The sequence below is a fragment of the Pleurodeles waltl genome, chromosome 12 (assembly GCF_031143425.1).
Source record: "Pleurodeles waltl isolate 20211129_DDA chromosome 12, aPleWal1.hap1.20221129, whole genome shotgun sequence".
In the NCBI taxonomy this organism is placed as follows: domain Eukaryota; kingdom Metazoa; phylum Chordata; class Amphibia; order Caudata; family Salamandridae; genus Pleurodeles; species Pleurodeles waltl.
In genome coordinates this window covers 248,128,379-248,152,396 of record NC_090451.1, presented here as the reverse complement: position 1 = coordinate 248,152,396, position 24,018 = coordinate 248,128,379, and the positions used below count along the sequence as shown (strand labels likewise).

Genomic DNA, 24,018 nt, shown 5'->3' with positions numbered 1-24,018 from the left:
TACCTCTCTGAACACAATTTACACTAACAAAGCTTCACCACATGGAAGAGGTATATTGACAATAGTTTCCTATTTTAGATCTCTTCTCTTCACATGTTTATGTCCTTTCAAATCCACTCCAATTACCAAAGCACTAACCTTAAGTTCAAAGAAGATGAGAATCAGAAACACTCTAGACCTTAGAATGTTTTTACAAAACACAACTTTACAAAGGCGATCAACTATCAGTTAAAATCTGCACAAATCAGATTGCATTAAACATACGACTAAAACACAAAACATTATACATCCTATACTTTTTTAGAGACAATCTTTCCTTTGGGCAATTTGGTGAAAACCATCACAGTTTTATAACTAAGAATGGCTTCTTTTTTTAAAATGTGATGATTTATGTCACAAACGAAGCAAAGGGGGATCCCTACATATTGGACACAAAGTGCAAAAGTATGTGCTTGGTTCTCAAACATTGATGTATTATTCACTAAATAGGCCAGGGCATCCTGAAAGTATACTACATGCATAACAATCTTCAGTGAAATACCAACAGGTTAAAAAAAATAATCTCAAATAACTGGCACATTGTAGAGGCAAGGTGATGTGCTTTCCTGATTCCCATATTGTCTCTCAAATGGGCACACAACTTCAAGATCTGTTAGTGCATGTCTAAAGTGAGGACCACTAACCTGGCATCAGTACCCCTACATGCAGTCTTCTTTGAATAGTTAGTCATTTAAATTTGGTAATTCCACTATTTTCTAGTATTGGAAAAATGATAACTACAGAGAGCCGAAAGATATAGTGATCATATATGCTTTTGCAAGTATGTGAGTTCAAGAATCAGGTGCCAAACAATGATTATCCCACTGGTAGAACATTTAATTTATTTTAAATTCTATGTATTGGTTTTGTTGAATAAGGAGTACAAACAAGAAAAGTGACAACATTATTTGAAGAATGTGTAGGTCACATAAGTTGTTCAGGCATATAAACTAAGGTTATATGATCAGTTACAAGCCTAACAATTGCAGGTGGCATCTCCCCGATCATTACAGATGCATCTAATACTGCGCGGGTTATACAGAATTAACTAAACATCATCACAACTGTAGGGTCTGCAGACATTTCTCTTTTATGTAGCATATACTTTTAAAAGGACCTCATACATCACAGAGGCATGGCTTGGGGCAGTAGGACAGCATTGTTGTCAGCATTTTCATTACACAATGTAAAATATGTTTGAGTAAATTAACTTGGGGATGAGACCACTCATTCATTATCTGACCACTCTCCATTTAGCGAGTAATTTTGAAAAGACTAGTAGTCACCTGGCTGCACGGGGTGTTTCCACAACATATTTCAATAATAATCAAAGACAGGACAGGTTGCTAGATTCCACAGAAGCACAATCCCATGAATGCTTATAGTAATCAAATATTATTGAATAACAGGTGGTGCTTCAGGGAGGAGCAAGGGCCACCATACACTTCAAATGGAAGCATAGAACTTCCAACAAGAAATAGACAACACCTGAGAAACCAAATATATTTAAAGTTCAGTGAAGTAAATCCTGATTGTTCAATACTTCTCCATTTTCGGTTTTCATCTGATTCTAGTGAATCTTCACATTGTAGCCAGCACGTGTTTTTGTCAGGGCTACAATCAGACAAAATTTTAAATCAAAACTAAAATATGTTACATGCACAAAATAGTCGATCACCAATACACAAGACACAAATACTAGCTAAAGAAGAAAAACGCAATGAAAACAAGTAGATACATTGCACTACATGGATAATAAACCAGTATGTAAATATGTCCCAAAAATTGTGTTTCCATCCATTCAATCAAAGAATCAATTGTGCATATAACAGGAAACCTCAAGTAACACACGCCAAAAGAAAGTAAATTTGAAAAGAAAAAAATGGAAACAGAAAAATGTTTACCACTAAAGTGTCAAAATATCAATGCTATATACTAATATGACCTCTGTGTCTTACCTAGTATCAACTTATTACCCAATGCCAAAGTAATGCATCAAAATAAAATAATCGAAGATCCTGAAACACAGAATAGAAATGTCTACTTATATCCACACACAAAGTATTATATTCAGAGATAACACATAAACAGCTGAATAAACAATGACCCTGATACTCTAACTAAAATTAATTTTGACATATAATATTGTCATAATGTATAATAAATGCATAGTTGAAAAGCAAAAGGTAAAAAACTAAATAACAGACCATTTGTTATCATCAGATATCAATTAGGATTAATAACCCATACTCAGCTAGATCACTAAGCATATTCCAATAACTCAATTAGTAGTAAATTCTGATATTTTCATAAAGCTGTATTGTCACACTTACTTGAATTCCAAATCCTACCTATCAGAAAAAACCTTAGTCCATGTTCATATTGAAATTTAAGTGTGCATCATAGTGTTCAAGTCCTGCAACAAACAAATGGAAACCACACACATCTATTGGCGGGAAGCTGATCCTCCGTCTTGGAATCAATGGATTACGCGGCTCTTATCTGCATATCACCTGGAATACTGTTTACATAGTATAAAGGGTGTCACAGCTATGAAAAAGGTTCCAAAATGTGGGCACCATTATGCTCATGGCTTCAGGTCCCTGAGAGTGGACTGATCAAAAAACCAGGCTACTAATGAATTTTCCCGCTTTTTTCACATGAATATTTTTCTACTCTGTGTATAAAAATATTTTAATAACGGATATTTGAGATTTATGTATTGAACATGATGTCTTCTTTGTGATTAATTCTTATGTATTGAACATGATGTCTTCTTTGTGATTAATTCTTATACCGCTGTGTGTCCAATAAAAAAAAAAAAAAAAAAAAAGGAAACCACACACATCTTATCCAATAGCATTGTAGGTTAATATAACAAATAAAATAACTGAACACCAAAGTGCAAAATGTCTCATTGAGTAATTAGTTAAAACTGGGCAGTTACAAAATTGATATCCTTCCATTCAATGTCCCTCAAATAAGAAAATATCCCAGCGATATATCGTTACACTTATCCGTTCTACCTTAGAGTCATACATTCAGACTCATACACAAACAATGTCCAAAACCAAAGTTTCTATTTTTTTATTTACATCACTGGGCACAAACTGTACACAAATAAAAATAAAATACATATATCAATAAGATAAGAAAAAACATAGTAAATATCTTATGACTTTCCCCTTACAACAGGGATATGTAGGCAAGTTGCAGTACCGTCACTATTGTGTGAACAAATATTACAACAAAACTGGCATGATTGAGCAAGTACCTTAAAACCCCATGTTACGCATACAAAGTCAATAAGCATAAGAGCATTCATAAGGGCAGAATCCTACAAAGTGTACAGCATACATTTACTGCTTCTAACAACGGTTGGCAAGGAAGAGGCTGTATCATCCTCATTTGATAAATTCATGTCACAGCAAAACATGTACACTTAGGAAATGACATAAGCACCCATATCAAGCATTCTCAGGCAATACGCAAAATGAAACTTATCAAAACATTTGCAAAAACACATGGACTTACTGCAATACAAAGGATAAAGGCAAGGAGAGGGCTACAAGCATCCTCATGTACTATTGGCGTGTTAGTTGGGCGCCATAGCCTCACTATATGTAGACCTTTGACCATTTAATAACAATAAAATATGGACATGATGTGCCACATCATCAACACAAAGTAAAGACCTGTGTCCATATCATGGGTTTCAAGCTATAAATGTGGCAACCATTTATAAGGTAGAATCGTACCGATTGTACCATGTTAGTTCATTTAAAAAGTTACTATTATATGTTATCTAAAATGTATTGCAAACTGTACACAAGCACACAACCACGATTTCACAATTGTGCCCACTATCGGCATACTGCCATGGGCAAATAGACCATAAATGATCAAAACATCAACACAGAAAAAGGTCAGTATCAAATTATGGGATTCAAAAACACAAGCAAAATAGCCTTTTATAAGGGAGAACCATGCCAATTGTACCAAATAAGTATTTCTACAAAGTCTATTTATTGAACATATTGCATCAACCATATAATAAATATTTATTACACACACATTCAAACTCAAGGTAAACACAGTTGTGCCCGCTATTGGCAAGAATGCAAGGGAAACAGCAGTGTGTCGCTATCATATTCTAAATAGCCTCACATAACGGCAAAATTATAACAACAGCATCACAGAAGTATTTCTACAAAGTCTATTTCTAAACATCTTGCATCAAACATATAATAAATATTTATTACACACACATACAAAGTCAAGAGAATCACAGTTGTGCTCAGTATTGGCAAGGCAGAAAGGGAAAACAGCAATCTATTACTGAGCAGTCATTCCTTAACCATAGTCATACATAAACTATCCTACCCCATACAAATATCAAAGTGTCAGCTCCAAACTGATACTTTTTGAATTGTGGGTCGCATTTCTATCAGTGTAAGTAAGCCAAGAGTAGGAATAGGTACCAAGGAAAGAGGACGTAAAAGAGACTAAACAAACCAATTTAGTACATACCGAAACCTGAGAAAATGAAATACAATATTGCCACAGTGGGCTATTATGCACAAATTCCTATACCGATCTACATCAACACACCACCCAAAAATGAGTGTACTATAATTCATATCACTCGGATATCTCGTCATGCAAGCTGTATCCCCACACCAAAAAGCAAGAGGCAAAGTTAACAGAGTTTTTACACTCCATCTATAATATGTCTACATCTGGCAAAATATAGTCACAGGAAAACATGTTAAAAAGGAGAAAGGAAGGAGATACCCCACAGTACTACACTTCAACATAGAAGAAAAAGATATAAGTTCAGGATAACCAGGTGGATGGAACACAAATTTGGAAAATATACTTACAGCACATTATAGTGCGGAGAGGTACTGCATTTCATAATCAATGTTCAGTCCCTATACAACAGAATATAAACGCATAATCCACAAAACGTCACATTGTCACAATTTCAGTTCCCAGTTACCCACCCCTGTTAGCGCTCTTCATAACATCCGCATAATTATGCTCCTTATACTCAAAAGTATATTCAAAAGTAGCAACGTATATATTATACATAAAAAATAATACTGAATTAGCATTTTCCGTAAAAGTACAAAATTAATTAGAAAATAATCAAACTAAAACTAAACCAACCAAGGAAATAAAACTATAAACAACTTTAACTAATACAATCAAACAAACAACAAACCAACAATATGAAAGGTACACGAGGACACTGCTGGATTTTCTCGTCAAACCATTACAGAAAAAATATATCCATTTAAAAAACTACCTAACCAAATAAGTAAAACTTATATTTATACTAAGATGTAATTGTTATTAAACTTAAACACTTCAAATAACAAATGATAATAAAATATTATATAACTTCTATCTTTTTACATAGCCTTCCTAAAAGAAAAACCCACATACAGAAATGGAGATAAACTGTCTGTAAATATTTAAAAAAAATATAAGAAAGTAATTATACTTAAATGAATACAAACGTATAAACTCACCTAAATAACAATCAAAAATAAAACAAATTACCTCAACATCTAAAAACTAACAACAAATTAATATTTCAAGTGAAACTGACAATTATTTTTCATTCAACAGAAAAGAAAACTCCTGCTCTAAATAAGAACACTTCTAACAGAAAAGGTACAAAATTGTGAGACACATTTATACACAACATACATGTAAGTATACAAAATAGAAGTGATAATTTTAAATATAAATAATAAATAGGCAAAAGGTAAAATATTCAATATATTGATACTATTACACTACTTTCAGATACAATGACAGAAGCTGCAAAGTATATCACTTTGCAGAAAGAAAAGCTGTTACTAAATCACATGGGCTACACCTACAGCAAATAACCTGCCTCAACAGAAACTATACACTGGAAATGTACTAACTATTATACGGATGCATGTTATGGGAGGGAAACTGTTAAAGGTGATGCTGTAATTTTTCGTGTAATAGAGCACAGTCACACCCCAGAAATAGAAGTATGAGAGCTACTGCAGGATATCAGAGAACAATCACTAGCTCACAGAAATCCACAAGCAAAAACCTTAAAGATATACTACCTAAAGTCACCAAACATATAACAGGCCAACTATCATCTATCGCCACTTTAAAACGTTGATAAGCACTAACTAAAGAACACATTACTTACCACTTGTAAAGCATTATCTTGTAGAGACAATATCTAGCCAATATCTGCAGGGTGACTGACTGGCCCACATCGAATGGAGTCACCACTTTAGGGAGGAAAGAGGCCCTAGTGTGAAGCACCAGTTTGTCTGGGAAACAGACAGGAATGGGGGCTTGGATGTCAAAGCCTGCAACTCACCCACTCTCTAGGCAGATGTTACTGCCATTAGAAAGGCATCTTTATGGTGAGCAGCCGGAGGGGACAATTATGCAAAGGTTTAAAAGGAGCACACATTATGAATGTGAGAACCAGGTTAAGGTCCCACTGAAGCATAATGAAGGGTAAAGGGAGAAACATATCTACAAGTCATTTAATAAATCTATTTACAAAAACTAACGTAAAGCAAGCGGCGCTAGTAAGTCCAAAAGGGAGCAAGATGATCTGAATGTACTCATGGCCTACCGTAAACCGCAGGTATCATCTGTGGGCAGGCAGGATTGGAAGATGGAAATATGTCTCCTGCAAGTCCAACGCTACCATCCAGGCTTCTTGGTCGAAGTCAGACAACACCTGAGGCAAAGTCAGCTTCTTAAATGTTTCTTTTTTGAGGAAGAGATTGAGGGTCCAGAGGTCTACAATAGGCCAAAGACCCTTGTTCTTTCTGAATATCGGAAAGTAGAGAGAATAACAACCACTGCCTAATTCTGATATCGGAACCCTCTGTAGGACTAACTTGGTCACGAGAGCTTCAACTTCAGCGTGGAGCAAGGCAAGATGATCCTCTGTTAGCCAATCATATTTTGGAGGTATAGGAGGAGAGGAAGATTCAAAGAGGAGTGAGTAGCCTGTCTGAATGACGTGCAAGACCCATTTGTCAATGTTATGGACTGCCAGTGGAGGAGATGATGGTGGATTCTTCCAACTGAGGTTGGTTTGCACCGCACCCACGCAAAGCTTGGGGAACTTGTGAAAGCTAGCCTGGCTGAAGAGGGGTGATACCCAGAAACCGGTTTCAGGATGCTTGTTTCTGTTGCAAGGAGGACCTGGCCTGGCAGTTCGGGCTGGACTGTTCCCATGGGGAACAGGGTCAAGACTGATTTGCATATGGCTGGGTCCAAACTGGAATGGCATGGTGAGCCAAAAAACTGATTGATGAAACCCAGATCTGTGTCTGGGGATGAACGTTTGATTTGGTCTACATTCTGTCCATCAACTGTTCTTTTTGCTCGAATATGTGTAGCATGGCCTTCTAGAAGTCTTTTACCTGAGTGGGAGTCACTGTGGCTCCCGGAAAATGGGGAGGCGTGAAGTTGATGTAGACAATGCTCTGCAGATCCATGCTGGGAAAGCTGATGTTCTGTACTCGTCATGTCGGCTGACGGACAAGGAGAAGTCAAAGCACACTATGATTTCTTGTGCTTCTTGTGCCTCTTCCCAGAGTGTTCTGAGGACTTGGAATGGGACGAAGAGAACTTGGGGCTCCTGTAGTAGTCCTGCAACCTTCCCCCAGATTGGGACCAAGACCTGCGAGAAGTTGCACAACATGGTGTTGCCTTCCGGCTGTTAGCAGCTCCAGGGACCTATCCCACAAAGCCTTTGGTATCATGGCACACCAGTCTGAGCACGACTTGGAGTTGTGGTCATGCTCTAGGCACGACAAACAGACCAAATGGGGGTCTGTAACCAGCATGACATGGTGACTGGTGCCACATGGTTTAAAACATGTCTTCCTTGAAGACATCCTCAACACCGATGACTTCGACAAAACAATATAAAATTCTGTCAAAAACTGACAGAGGGGTAGCTCTTCCCACATATTCGCTAACTGTCGCAGAAAGAAAAAAACAGACGTCCACTCACTGAGGTGCTGCCTATATAGGTGACCGCAAAGTCACTTCAAGCGCATACGATGCCGACAGCAACATGCAGAACTGAAGAAAGCCCACTTACAGGTGCACACGGGTACTGCTCACGAAAAATCCTGCAGAGTTAGGCCCTCATTATAACTTTGCTGGTCTTTTTCAGACACCGTGGAAGCCGCTGCAGCCAGAATACCGCCATATTTGGAGTTGTGTGTGGACTTCCGCTTATTTATGTCAGCCTGGCTGATGGAGTTAAAGAGGCAGTTGCATCACCAGCACCTCCACCACAGCAAGACTCTGCACGCCATATTACAAGCCGTAATATGCCTTGGTGGAGTCTTGCTGGCATGGTGGTCCTGGCAGTGCAAAACCGTCAGGACCCCTCCCCTCCCGGATGACCTCCTCGATGGAGAAGGTAAGTGATCGTCCAACAAGGGGGTGTCTGTGTGTGCGTGCCTGCGTATGTGAGTGCGTGTGTGGTAGTTTGATGCAGGGGTGGGGGGTGTCTGCGTGTGTGAGTGCGAGTATGCGGAGGAGGTGTAGTATGAGTGCGAGTATGCGGCAGGGTGTAGTATGAGTGCGAGTATGCAGAGGAGGTGGTGAATACGTACGTGTATGTGGAGTTTTTTTTTTTATACAGGCATGTATGTGATTGAATGTGAATGTTTGTGTGCATGTGTGCGCGTGAATGGGGGTGTTTGTGTGCTTGTGTGCATTTGCATTGGTGTGCCTCAGTACGTCTAAGTGCCTGAATGCGTGTTTCAGTGTGCATGTTTGAGTGTGTGTGTCCAAGTGAATGGGGGTGTATGTAGCGAGTGCATGTGTGAGTGGGGTGCATGTTTGTAAGAGTGTGGACGTGTGTGGGTGCATGTGTGTAGACGTATGGCGGTGTGTGGGCCAGGGACAGGAATGGGGATTCCTGTCTCTGGGTGAGTTACCACCTGGGTTTTCATGGCGGGGTGACCGTCACGGAAAGCCTGGCGGTCTGCAGCCTCCTAATCCGGCTGGCAGGCTGAGGCCTGCCGCCAGCTGGAGGTGCTCACTGTCGGCAGCGTAGGTGCGACCGTACTGGCGGGCCAGGCGGTGTTGTGAAGGTTTGGCTTGTGTCAAACCCCACAACTTGTAACTTGGTGGTCTTTACTGCTGGGTCTGCGGCAGTAAGACCGTCATAGTGAGGCTGGTGGTCCGATGATCGTCAGACTCGTAATGAGGGCCTAAGTCTGGTGCCAGGGAAATTCAAAGGTAAGGAATCTGCAGCTAGAAGTCTTTGTCAGATAAAGCCACCAGTGATAACCCACCTGCCCCTAGAAAATACCAAGATGTGCACATACTTGTACACTTAACAATGACACATAATGAGGAACCATTCTTCTTATATTACAACCTAAATAATGAAACATAAATCATAATATTTACTACAGCCGATAACTTACTAAAACTGAAACAATGTGAAATATGTATAATAGATCTCAAATGTATACCAAACCGTTCACTCAGATATACACCAAACATGGTGAATATCAAAACCCAAATATCCCTTTTATATATAGTCTAGTGCCAAATAAACACAACGGCACTTACTAAGAGATCCTAAACAATAGCAAACACAAATACAATGGTGTTACTATAATTTCTATCAAAGTAAATGAAGACGCCTCCAAAAATCTGCAGTGTAGAATATTCTACAAACAGTTTATTTGCCTTTGAAATCATATAAATACTAGCACTAGCCTAAGTCCCTGTCACAGAAGTAGCCAGCCACTATCATTTACTAATAAAAAGCCCTTTCTACCAACAAAATTAAGATAAATCTACCCTCCCCCAATAAACTATTTCAAAGGGACTTGGGTTGGTTGACTGCATCGCTCAGAGCACGGACCTCAACCCAAATTCCAAATACCATGGTGGAATGTTTATGACAGCACCTTGGCAGAGGAACCCAAAACAATCAACATAGTGGAAGATAACACAATGCCTTCCAATCCACAATGGGGTCACTATAATTTCAAAGTACATAGAGACACCTCCAAAAATCTGCAATAAAGGCCTCATTATGAGTTTGGTTGTCTGAGGAACGCCATGTTGGCAGTGGTGGTCTGACCACCAACAGGCTGGTGGAGAAGAGCGCCAACTTATGACGTTGGCAGTGATGCATGCAGAATATTGTCAAAGCACCACCGGCACTGCCGAAGTCGATTAGAGCCACCATCAGTCAGGCGGAGAACATGTTTCCACCTGACTCATTACGAAGTTGCATACAGCCAACATAACCATTGCGGTCAGACTACCACGGAACACCAGGTAGACACAAACAGAGTAAAACGAGACACTCACCTCCAGGAAGCCATACTCCTTTGGAACTGCCATAGAACCACTACTATACGTCATCCCACTGCTCCTGCTCACCAAAAGACAACTACCGTAAGTACACACACTCACCTGTTGAAATTGAACTGTTACATAACATACCATAGGGAGTGGGGTGCAAGGGCTATACTCACACGCAACTGTACAGTGACACACACGCTCACATATAACAACAAATACACCCACATATACACAGCACGCACACTGCATCTAGCACACATACACCACATGTCAATAATACATACTTATGCATAGCAAAACAGGGCCAGCATCACCAATTCACATACACCAAACAAATATGTGACAACAATACCACAACCGCACAAATATGAACACGTCAAACACTCACAACTGACAATGGCCAGGAACCCCACACACATACAACACAATATACAACCATCTGTGATGAAACACACACAATTACACCGTGATACAACCTAGCAATTGACATACACATCACACACACACACACACACACACACACACAGAGTACACCAAACCCATTATGCCATGCACAATACATGCAGACTCAAACAGGCCATACACACAAAGTCACACAGCACCACAACAAACACATATCAACACTAACACAACACACCACTAAGACAACAACAATTCAGCCACAGACATATACCCATTACATAGAACACACCCTATCCCTGGAGAATAAAAGCACTGCACACAACCTCACAGACTGCTCAGACAATATGGGAAACATGAAGCAGCACACACACAAACACTGCCACACAACCCATGTCAGCCAGGAACAACTATAACCTAGGAAAGAAAATGCAAGGCAAAGATGTAAAGGCACAACCAACAACTGGTTGGTTTAACCTTATGGCTAAATTGAAAAAAAAAAACATTGTCCAAGGTCATAGGTCAGTCCTCGCTGTACAAAAACTGTACGAAAGGCACTAAATGGGGCCCCTACTTGACTCCTGACTGCCATTTAACCTCCACAGGTAGGGGCATCAAGGAAGCAGACAGGCACCTCAAGGATCCTTGGGGGTTGGTGGGTTTGGGCTTAGGCTTTGGGGGGGTGATGTTTTTGGGAAGGGTGGACTTCTTTTTGGCGGGGGAGGGGCATGGGTGCTGGCTGGGGTAGCAGAGGCCTTGCAGGTGAAACGGATAGACTTGGAGAGGGTAACGGACCTTTTAGGGGTATCACAGGGGAGAAAGAGTAGGGAAAAGGTTAAACTCTGCAAGGAAAGACACACAAGGACTTTCAGCTGAAGGGGGTTTGGGTGTGGAGGGTGAGAGAGTGGTTGTTTAATGTGTCAGTGTGGATGTTTTGGGAGCATGTTTGTGGGAGATGTGCTTGTGGGTAGTGGGTGTCTGTTGGGTGGGTGAGTGTGGGCATTTATGTGTCTTGGGCTGAAGGGGTGGAGGTGCTGTGTTGGGCGGGTGGCTGACTATTGGTGTGGAGGCTACAGGTATGGCGGATGTGCTGCATGTAGGCATGTCAGTGGTTGTGGTGTCTGCGGGTGTGACTAGGGTGGATGTCTGAGGGTCTGCTGGGGTGCTGACTGTGGGTAGAATAGATGTGGTGGCTGTGTCAATGAATGTCTGACCAGGTGTTGTGTCTGTGATGCTAGGGGTGTCAGGGCAGGTACTGACTGTTACTGTATCTGCAGGTAGATGATGTCGGTGTGATTGCTTGTAGTATGTCTTGTGGTGCTTATGTTTGTCTGTGCTACCTTTGGATATTGAGGTGGATGCATACCTGTCCGTGTGTGTGCTTTGACTGGGTCGGGGAAGAGGGATTGAGACTTGGAAGAGGAAGGTGAAAAAGGGTCAGAAGACAAAAGGTGACTGGCTGCCACCAGTGTGGAGGCCAGAGCCTGAAATGAGCCCTGTAGGCCAGCCAGTGTACTGTGAATGCCCTCCAGGAACGCACTAGTCTGTGGGATTTTAGTTGCCAGTTCCTGAATGGCATTCACGATGGTTAACTGAACGACAGAGATCAACCTCACTGAGGATAGCAGGGATAATAGAGGCTGGGGCAGAGGTGCCTGAAGCGAAGGAGACCCCTACCCTCTTGAATGGTCAGGCATGGCCAACTGCGTGGGGAGCTACAGGGAGGGTGGGGATAGAATCAGTGTGTCAGACAGAGATGGTACAGGGGTAGTCCCCAATGGGCCCGCCACCACTAGGGAATGGTCACTGGAAGAGGATTCCTAAGAAGATGTATTGGATCAAGTCTCCCCCGTGGCACTCCCCTCGCCCTTCAGGCCACTAGGTAATGGTGCTCTCATGACTGGAGGGCCCGTGGCCAGAAACTTCCCCACTCAGCTGTGCCCTGCCTCCTTTGCCTGCCAGTGCTGATGCTGAAAAAAGGTCAAAGTCAGGTATGATAATCACATTCACAAGATTTCACTTCCATCATACAATACATATATGTCCCGTTCACCAACACCCTCAGGTAGTGCCAGTAAAGTGCAAGCATCATATCACAACAAAATATGATGTATGTCCCTCAATATGAACATTGTCAAATACCAGCTAAGCTACCTAACTGACATCTACAATACTATGAATAAGGTAGACCAATCACACTGACCATACCATTGCAAGGTGACTTTGCCACATGATACAGGTTCCCTATCCACAACAACATCGTCAAGCACCAATGAAGCAATAGTTTAGGGATGAGAAATTGTTTTACACTGATCAAAAGCACATACTGAACACATACAAATATTTTAATCTGATGTCAGTGAACCATGGTTCTGACATCAGTTGTAAAGTAAAGGCAAGCAAGCCTAGTATAGACAAGCCAAACCTTCTTCATTTCACATATTTATTACCATACACAATAGACATATGCAAATCTGCGAGCACTCAAATTGCCATACATTGCAAGATAAGGTGAAGGAGTCTAAACACGTCACCCATACATGCACCAATAGTGATGGATCAAGGACTGAAAATACAAGGTGGACCAAGTCATCTAGGTCACTGGACTTCTGACAGTAAACATCATCAGTCAAGTAAGTTAGCTATGTCCAACACACAACCGCAAGATGTCAAAAAGAGTGTACCAGAAATATGGACAACTACACTATGGAGCAATATGACAATCAGACTTATCTAATCATGCAATTAGTGCACCATTGGGCCTCTGACTGAGTGGGTACATCACTACACACACACATCAGACATGCCAAGCCTTACATCTGTGTAGGAATCTCTGGGCCAAAGCACATTTGTTGCTAACATGACAGGTACACCTACTATGATGCAAGCCACAATACCAGATACACTTACATTACAACTCACATGTGTATGTGGACTACCACACCTGCACCACATAGGTTTCAATGCCAACATTAGGCTCCAAAACAGCTAGGACTGATTTGCCACATCCTTCAAAGCAACAGCAAGTATACATAACTGTTTGCAATGTTTAATCCTATCTGAACCTTTCGAATGATACATAATGTTGATACATATCTGTCAAGAATGTAACTGTAAATAGGCTACCATTGCCTATGTGTTATGTCTATAACAGTACGCGCAAGGACAGTGCTGTGTGGCCACTTTCCACTAACAGAACATAAGCAAGGTTGTAACATTCTTAGCTTCTGATATCAATATGCGTATGCCCAGAGAAATGTTGGAATACCTCAATGCTATCCAACATGTATGTTGTCTATTCTGATGAGGCATCAGAAATATCTATGTACATCCCTCACTTACCAAGGAGGATTACCTTGTAACAGGTGTGAAGATTTTAACCTTGTAAGTCATGTGACATATCAGATGGACATCACAGCCTCACATGCTGCTGCTGTCACGTATCAGAAAGCATTAGCAAGATTGTGATGAATAGAATATGTCTGACTCTGTTGCCCATAAACAGGAATCTTGAGACTTTGCAGGAGGCAGAGATCAAAGACTCACATACATAACCACCATTAAATTGGGAGGACTGACCTGTTGGTGGGTATCTACAATCACCAAAGTAGAAAATGCAGTATAGTAGTACACATATGACAGTCCTATGTGCACCATTATATGCAATTATACTGAGGGGACAACATAGTTTAGTAACATGCATCTAAATACATTTGTATGTGCACGCCTGTATGCTACAGGGTCTGCACTTTCTTGGCAATGGCACACCAGATCGCCTTTTTCTGATGGGTGTTGACCTGCATGGATCACATAGATAAAAAAGTATGTCATGTCCACATGCACCATATCACAACAGACAGGGTTATAACTAGTTAGTACAAGAAGCCAAAACGTAGACTGTCTTTACCATCCACTGCACTGATAGATAAGCATATACAGTCAGGCCAGATGTGAGGTGGAAACAGGCAGACAACATGCATCTCCAGCACCAGCTGTCATGTTATCACATACGACCAGACAACAAACACATTTACATATATGCTATTTCAGAAGGTGTCTGGTATACCAACTCCACTAACCTTGTTAAACAGTTACACGGTGGGTCAGAGAACATACATCAAACACTCTCCACAATGTCTCAGGACTCACAATCTGTCATAAAATGTAAGTACATGACCAGGAACTCATCCCATTCTATCACAATGTTAGCACCCTAGAGACTTTGAGCACACAATCAGAAATGTAGTCCATCAGTCTTTGGTTAGTTTCACAAAGTATAGTTGGGCTACAGAAATGTTTGTGCACATGGTGTACTTACCTGTTCCTCTGGTGCACCATAGAGCTGTTCATACAGGGGTAGGACCTCCTCCACCAGCTTCTACAGCTCCTCAGGTGGGAACGCAGGGGCCCTATCACCTGTAGGACATGGCATGATTGCTCCCAGAGGCAGTACTCAGCAGCTCAAGTCATGGGGTTCTTGCTGGCAGCAGTATCAGGAGTCAAGTGAGAGATGAAGTATGAAATGGCGGTCATGTCCACCAAGTAAGACACCATCACCGCCGGAGGACATCTCCATTGGCCCAAGCCCACCAAAGGCAGCAATGTGTTCCAATGGCAATATCCACCGCAGTAGTTTCCGTCTACTGTCATGTTGACTTCCGCCAGCGGACGTATGTAATTTCCTATTGTCCAGTATAGTAGGTCAGGCAGCTGCCATTTTAAGGTCCTTAGATGGTCGGAAAAGTACAAATAAAGATGCATAACGAGGTCAGAAACATATCTACGCCATAGTTTTCAGTGCTGGCTTTGAGCAACCATGTATTTAAATTCCAATTTAATATAAAAGATATAAGATACTTGATATTTGAGTTATATATTATTAGTGGCATGGCCTGCACCCTCATGACAATTGGATAGATGGTATTAGTGCCTATCATGTGTGAAACATGAATGTCATTTTCACTGAGACTTTCAGTAACATGCATATACATTTCCTAGTCATATCGAGGTAAGGGGGTGACATTGCAGCAATAAGCAATTATTTCCCTATGTATGTCCTGTGTACCATGTATAACTAGTTCATATACCATGTCCACGCATCATGTGTGACATATGTGGATTCACACACTGGACACAATGAGTGATTGACATACCTTCTTGTATGCCTTCATGTAGTTATCCTGGAATGAGAAGGGTCAGACAACCTCCAGTGTACCATCCACTAGCAGACCTACCGAACATGGAGGATCAACATGTCATCCAGATCTACTGCCTGGATAGGCAGACAATCGTGGATCTGTGTCGTCAGCTGGAGCCAGATCTGATGCTTGCTATTCATTATCGAAATAGCATATCATCCATTGTACAAGTCACATCAGTGCTGCGTTTCCTAGCCACGGAGTCCTTTTAGAAACTGTGGTTCTAACTGCAGCCATGTCCCAGCCTATGTTCAGTCTGGTCTTGAAGGATGTACTCTGCATTGTTAAAACACGTGGACAGCTCCTTTAGATTTCCACAACATGAGGATTTGGCCCACGTGAAGGCAGATGTTTATGCTTTGGCACATCCCACATGTGGGGGGAGCCATTGATGGTACCTATGTAGCATTGGTTCCCCCAAATGGCAATGAACAGGTGTATCGGAACAGGAAGAACTTCCACTCTATAAATGTGCAAGTAGTCTGTTTGGCAGACCTCTACATTTGCCAAGTATTTGCAAAGTACCCGGGTTCAGTTCATGATGCATTTATCATGCAGACCAGCAGTATTCCACTGCTGATGACACAACAGTGCACAGAGAAGGCCTGGCTGGTTGGTAAGTAATCTATGAGATGTCTATCAGTATCATGTCTGCTACTAAATGTGAAAGATTTATGTTTGCACACATGTAACAATTCCTTACAAGGGATTCTGGCTACCCAAACCATCCCTAATTGTTGACAACAGTGAGGTATCCAACCATGCCAGGGGATGTTCGCTTCAATTAGGCACACTGAAGGACAAGGCGTGCTGTGGAGAGGACTTTTGGGCTCCTAAAGGCTATATTTTGTTGTACTGATAAGTCTGGTGGAGCCCTCCTCTACTCACCCGCCAAAGTGAGTCAAATCATTGTTGCCTGCTGCATGGTCCACAACCTTGCCCTGAGATGCCAGATCCCATATATACCAAATGAGGGGGAGCCAGCAGTTCCAGTGGGTGAGAATACGGAAATGCCAAGTGAGGATGACTGTGAAGAGTATGAAGATGGAGACAGCTGTGTAGATCTCATTAACCATTAGTTCAACTGACTGTAGATATGTGTTGTTCTGTTACATACTTGACTCAGTGGGTTATTGGGTGGCTTAGAGATGCTTGAGAGGGGTCTTGGTATGACCATCATAGAGCTTATTAGTTTCTTAACAGTTCATAGCTTAGGAGTGCATGCTAAATTGTACTTGGAGTTGTGATTATCGTGATGATCTCCTGTTTTAATGTTTATCACACTGCACAATCAGTGGTTCTATTGAATACATTACCAGCCTACACCTTTTGTATCACATTTATACTTTGTAGATTTCACAAGGTCATCCCCATTTGGTCAATTCTGATTTGTGTCACAGCCAGGTGAGATATGTAGGTCTGACATGTGAGGTGAACATGGATAGATCCAGGTACTGTATGTCATCATATTGCTGGTGTATGAGTTCCATGCCCAGACTCTCAGGACAGTGTGATGGTAGTGTACTGTTCCAAACATTTGACCTGTGCGTCATGTTATCTGGGTCCAAGGGTGTCAAATGTGTGATCTTGTGCTTCTGACACATATAATCCTGTGCAATCCATAACCTCTACCTTCTTATTTGTTTGATGTAGATGCTATTTAATTTGTATGTAGCTGCCAATGTGTTACCTCATTGCGGGCCACTGTACATGTGTGTAAAGACTGACACAGGTGAGTAGCATGCCTACAGATACCTGATCATGGTATGTGGGAGGAAAAATGAGTGGGGACAGTTGTACTGAACTTTGCCTGTATAATGGGGTATGGTCATTTGAGTGGTATGGTATGAGAATAAGATAAGACTTTAGCTGATGACTAATAAAACCAACCAATCAATTTGCCTATTTGTATGGACATGTCTTCAACTTCATTAGTCTATGGGGTGCTTGTTATTCACACCAATGCTGTAGCTTTCAATTGTGAAGCTGCGCTGCACAGTGTGATAATTTGCAGGTTGTCAACCTATGTGCAGGGAAGTACAATAATGGGATTAAGAATGTGTCCATTTGTATAAATGTACATATATCTGAACCAAAAAGTACCTGTGAGACGTGACTTAACCGATTTAGTACATATGTGAATATAATGTGTAAGCAACACATTTCCCAGTTAACTATTCAAAATAACTGACAAATGACTCGCAAACATGACATGTGGTTTATTAGTGTTTATTTACAAGTGTTCATGGATATTTTAGAAATGGAATCAAATCATGAAATGCACACAGTGAAGGAATCAGTCATGGTGACTGCAATCATCAGGCTAGCTGCTACAACACTTATAGTCTAAAGTACAGTATGCTTGTCCCATTGGAAAATGGAGATTGGTTCTAATACAGTCAGCAGGGTGTATCTGTGACACACAAGGGGAACCAATGTATAGAGGCTCACTTCCTGGCAGTGGTTGAAGTCTTGGCATCTGCTTCTCATTGATGTTTTGGTGGACGTCCACGTTTGCAGAGGGGTTCTTCAGCTACAGAGGCTGGGGTGTCTGAGGGACGTCCTTCCCCTTGCAGAGCCTCCATTCCACTGGCTGCCACAGATGTAGAAGGGCCTGATGTTCAATGGCCAATGGAAGGGGTTTGCTGTTGAGGACATAACCTAATCAGGGTGGTATTAATGTCTCCCAGCACCCCTGTTAGGGAGGCCATGGTGGCATTGTGGGCCTCCCACTTTTGCATGACTTCCTGTTGGTTGTCCCTCTGCAACTGCTTTATCTCTCCCATCATGGCAAGTACTTGGTCCATCATACCTTAGGACTGTTGGTAGGCACCCAATACTTAGGATATGGTCTCCTGGCCAGTATCCCTAGGAGCCTGAACTAGCTGGCCTACACCATCCCTCCCATGCACTCGATCCCCACGTGCCTGTGCCCTTGGCACAGTTTGCCCACTTCTACTGGTGCTAGGTCCTTCATTGTCAGGGTTTTCTAGTGATGATTCCAGTACCTGTACTGGGGGACACATGATGGTATTAACTGTCCTTGGAACACAGGTTTGGAAGTGAATGGTTGCTTGGGATGTAGAAGCAGCAGGGCAGAGAGAGTCGATATAGGCAGGGTGAGGCTGATAGTTGTAGACTGACCAAGTGTCCCAAATGGGCCAGAGTCGTCTTTAATGACCCCACATCCAGGGGTGTTGTCCTCACTGAGGGCTTCATCCGGGGGGAAGTAGCTGTCTCAGGTGTCCTCTTCCTGGTTATAATGGCTAGGTGGCCTGTTGAAGAAGTGGGACAGTTACAGATTGTAATGCAACATGTGGTATCAACTTTTGACAGGTAGATATGCTTTGAGCCATGTGTAGAAGGAGTTAGCTATATTCCCTGATATGACAGTGACACCTGCTTACAAATCTGGGGTAGAGCTATACGGGATACAGGTAATTCCTATGACATACACCTTGCTACAGGATACCAGATTAGTTTGAAAAGTGGATGTCTGTTGATAGACTAATATCTTGTTTGCTGTATAGCTTAATATTGTCCATGTTACATCCCAGTTAGCAATAGTTCAGTATTGAGACACCAGACAGCTGCAGAATGTGGAAAGGAAACTGACCTGTACACCAGCTTAGGGGTAACCAATCTACATGGCCATATATATCAGGTTACACCTAGTACAGCACACTGCAGATATGTGTGTTCCTCCAAGGTGAGCAGCTTTCAATGGGTGTTGGGAGATAAAAGGCACATTTTAGCTTTGGACACAGCTGTGTGTTGGTGGTATTATACTGGCAGATGCCCATGTCTTTGCTATCATTGCCCTAGACCGTGGTATTGTGCATCATTCAGGTGTGTTTAGTCGATCGTATAGTTGACATGCGAGCCTATTTTCATTTTGGTTCACTGTTCTGGTGTCTTGATGGTAGAACTGTGCCTGCTGGGAGCTATAGTGCTGTCAGTCCCTGTACTACCCACGCCATTCACAGACACTGTGCCCCCAGGTGAGTTAAGTTGACATGTGGTATGCCAGAGAGAGGTATTTTGGCAGTTGGACACCCGGGTGGTGAGTGTGTTGGCTGCTAAGACGTCAACAGGTGATCAATGAGCATGCAAGACTGAACTTTAGGGTGACATTTTCAGTGTTGTGACGTACCCAACTCAACTCCCCCAGGTATTCCTGTCAAGCACTCAGAATGCAGGATGTCCAAGACAATCTCCTCCCATGATGTGAACGTAGCGGGAGGAGGTGGGGGCCCACCGCCAGTCTTGAGGACCGCCAGCTTGTGCCTGGTGGCCAGGGAACATACGTTACCCCTGGGTTCATTCCACCTCTTCCTGATGCCCTCCCTTGTGCATGAATAGCTGCCTACAGAATTTACCCTGTCAACTATGTTTTGCCACATCTCCATTTTCCTGGCAATAGAGGTTTTCTGGATTTGTGATTCAAATATGTGTGGCTCTAACCTGATGATTTCATCGACCATGACCCTCAACTCATCTTCTGTGAAGCAGGGATGTTTTTGTGGGGCACGGTAGTAGTGGACAACATGATAAGGAGAAAAAAACATGTGATGGGGTATGGGTGCTATGTTGTGGGTGGGTGATGGGTGTTGTATGATGTGTGGATAAAAGAACTGTGGGATATGTATGATGTGCAGGTGTGTGATGAGTGGTATTTGGAGTACGGAGGGGTGCCTATTCAATGGTCCTTAATTTAAGTGTGTGGCCTCTATCTTGTTTTGTATAGCATTTTTGATGTAAAAGGTTGTGGGGTGTGAAGGGGTGTGTTTAATAATACAGTTTGTAGGTATGTGGATGTGTGTCAGGTGTAAGGAATTCAAACTATCCAATGTGGTGTGGTGTATTGCTGTGTAGACCGCCGACCCCCACAGTTTATACCATCATTGGTTTACCTTCATGGGAGAACCACTATTGTATTTTGTGGGTCGTAATTGGTTCGGAGGAATTTTGACAGGCTGGTGATGCTGGGGATGGATCTTTCCTGCCCTCCAGAATCCTGGTGGTGTCAGAATTTTGGCTGAGCTTCGGCAGTCCTGGCTGTGTAGCCCCTTAATACGGCGGTCTGTATGACCACCAACATGATACTCTTATGGGGGCCGCCACAGCAGCGGTCTTACCACCAGACCATCAAACTCGTAATGAGGCCCTAAGTGTGGAATATTCTACAAACAGCCACTTTGCTTTGAAATCAAAAATACATTGGTACTAGCCTATGTCCCTGTCACAGAGGTAGCCAACCACTACCATTTTCTAATAGAAAGTCCTTTCTGCCAACAAAATGAAGACAAACCTATTTCCGATGGAAAATTTCGAAGACATCTGGATTTGCAGACTGCATCGCTCAGAACACAGACGTCAACTCAAATTCCAAATAATATGGGGAAATAGGTATAACAGAACCTTGGCACTGGAAACCAAAACAAACAGTGCACTGGAAGAATGCACAATACCTATCAATCCACATTAGGCAGAACCCAACCTGCACTATACACTTTTTTAGAACAAAAATGAGAAAAGTTACCAACAACTAAGAATGGAGCACTTGGTTACCCAAATTGATCCTAAGCTTACCAAGCAAACCAAAAGAATGTACAATATGGTACAATTTAAAGTAAAACTTTCATAAATAACAAAGGAGTAGATTACTTAGAAATCACAGCCAAAAACATACAATAAAAAACATAGTAACCTACCAAAGTCCTCAAAAACTCTGACAATTTGTCAACCAACATAATAAACCTCACATTTTTTAAATATGAAATATAATATTTTATTACATCAGTCAAAAATTAATTAAAACTCAAATTTTTGTATAGACTCATATAATAAAACAATATATAAATTATTTGAAATAAAATGTTGTTGTCACCAAAATAGAAAAAAACTAACTCAATCCAGCACATAAATTAATTGCAACACATAAACCAAATCAATGCCACATAACAATCACATAATATTTGCACAAACATGATAAAATAACACTTCCCAACCAAAAGAAAATTAAATAAAGACAATTTCATATCTGTAGCTGCAGATCTTTCTCTGTAGTCACATAATAAAAAAGTAATCCACCAAAAATGGAAACAAATCCAGCACAAATCCCTTAAAGCAATCCAAAGTGTGGAGAAACCATAAAAAACAGAAAAAGTACTTTAAAAAATTGAATGCTCCAGGAAAACCCCAAAAAGGAAATCAAATTAAAAAGCAATGGCTTTTGTTAAACCAAAAAGGATTTTCTTAAAAAACAAAAAGTAAACTCCCAATGGCCACAGGACGTTTGTAGACAAAAACATTCAAAGTAAATAAAAAACCCACCCATAAAACACATTACACCCCCACAAATACATATTGATCACAGTACATCATCAAAATATAACAAACATAGCATAATTTAACATAAAATAGCAGCAAATTGCTAAAATAGTGTACAAAAATGCAAAACTACAAACTAGAAAAAAACACTAGGATATAGGTCCTGATTAAGAGTTTAGCAGTCCATGGACCGCATGGTGGTGGCAGTCCGATCGCAATTGGCTTGATGGTCAGACCACCATATTACGATGATTGCAGTTCCATAGACTAAAGATTGCCATGGTCCCGCCGGCACCGACACGGCAGGGGGACTGCCGCAGTGGTGAGACAGGCCAATCAGGCTGTCGGAGCCAGTGCTTCTACCGGACACATTATGGTGTTGTCTTCCATCAACGTGATAGTGGCGTTCCAACCACCAAATTCCAGCAGGCAGAAACAGAAAGTAAAAAGGAAGGAACTCAGCTGCAGGGAGCATCACACATCCTTTGGAGCCAATCACCCATGTGCTGCTGATGCTGATGCTCATGCATGGGGCCCAAAATCCACTCTGCCATGGATGAAACAGATGGTTAGAACATACACCTACCTGTGTCATTAAGCTGAACAACAGAACGTCATGCCAGCATCCACATGATATGGGGGTCACACTATGTGGACAAACTACACTTGTCAGTGTGTCCCGGGTCAGAGTCATTCATAATGAATGACACATTCATAGCAGTAAAATGCCCCCTTTGGGCAGGTCACTGACAGTCCACTGCCACACTTCACAAAAACACACATCTGCTCATCTTAGGCACATGGACAGTGAAGTTTATAGAGCAATGTGTCACACAACAGCAACACCATATCAATATCACTTCTATTAATTGAACTGATACCCAGACATTGCTCACATGCCATGGCCTGTTGTCAAATTGAAGACACATATTGTATGGATGTGTCATGAAACACAAATACTCCTCCCATGAAATATCACCTGTAATGGACCCACACATATCACCCACATTGCAACACAATGGAAGGTCAATGGATGCACAATATTTTGTGAGATAAATATACAAAGCTTACAATGTAAACAATACCTGTATAAGAGGAATGGGCATCAGAAGCACTCCTGGAAAGATGTTGCCCTGGAGCACGTTTCACTCTGCACCTGCCCCTAAAACACTATTTGTACAGGAAATGGACTTTCATGTATCTCAGGGACAACCAATAGTATAACCAAGTGCCATGACTATGTGCCAAATGTGTAATTGCAAGTCATGGAAACAAATACAACAGCAACAGCATGGGTCATACATGTAGATGAACTAGCTGGAAGGTATACACAGCCAAAATGAACACATGGTCAGTCAAATGTAAAGGAAGTTAGCATGAGCGAACACCCTTTATGTGTGGACAAACAAAACTCTAGCTTGTGCACATGAGACCAATGTCCAATCCATATCAGGGGGACAATTCCAACACTCTACATGCTGACATTGACCAATCCATAGTTACATACTTACCATATCAAACATAACGCAATGTACACCAAATGGGTTAAAAAACACATATCCATACAGTGAGCATCTACCCTTGTCCTGGGTGATACCAGCACTGCCCACAAAGTCAGATTTTGCCAACAATAGAAAATGGATCAGCAATCAGGGTGATACATACACAACTGTAG

The 24,018-nt window shown here is 41.7% G+C and overlaps 1 protein-coding gene across 1 annotated transcript in view; it reads right to left on the bottom strand.

The window, feature by feature from the left end:
• The window catches only part of ABCC12 (ATP binding cassette subfamily C member 12), a 599,698-nt gene that overhangs the window by 168,250 nt on the left and 407,430 nt on the right, over positions 1 to 24,018 (bottom strand). The window lies entirely within an intron of this gene.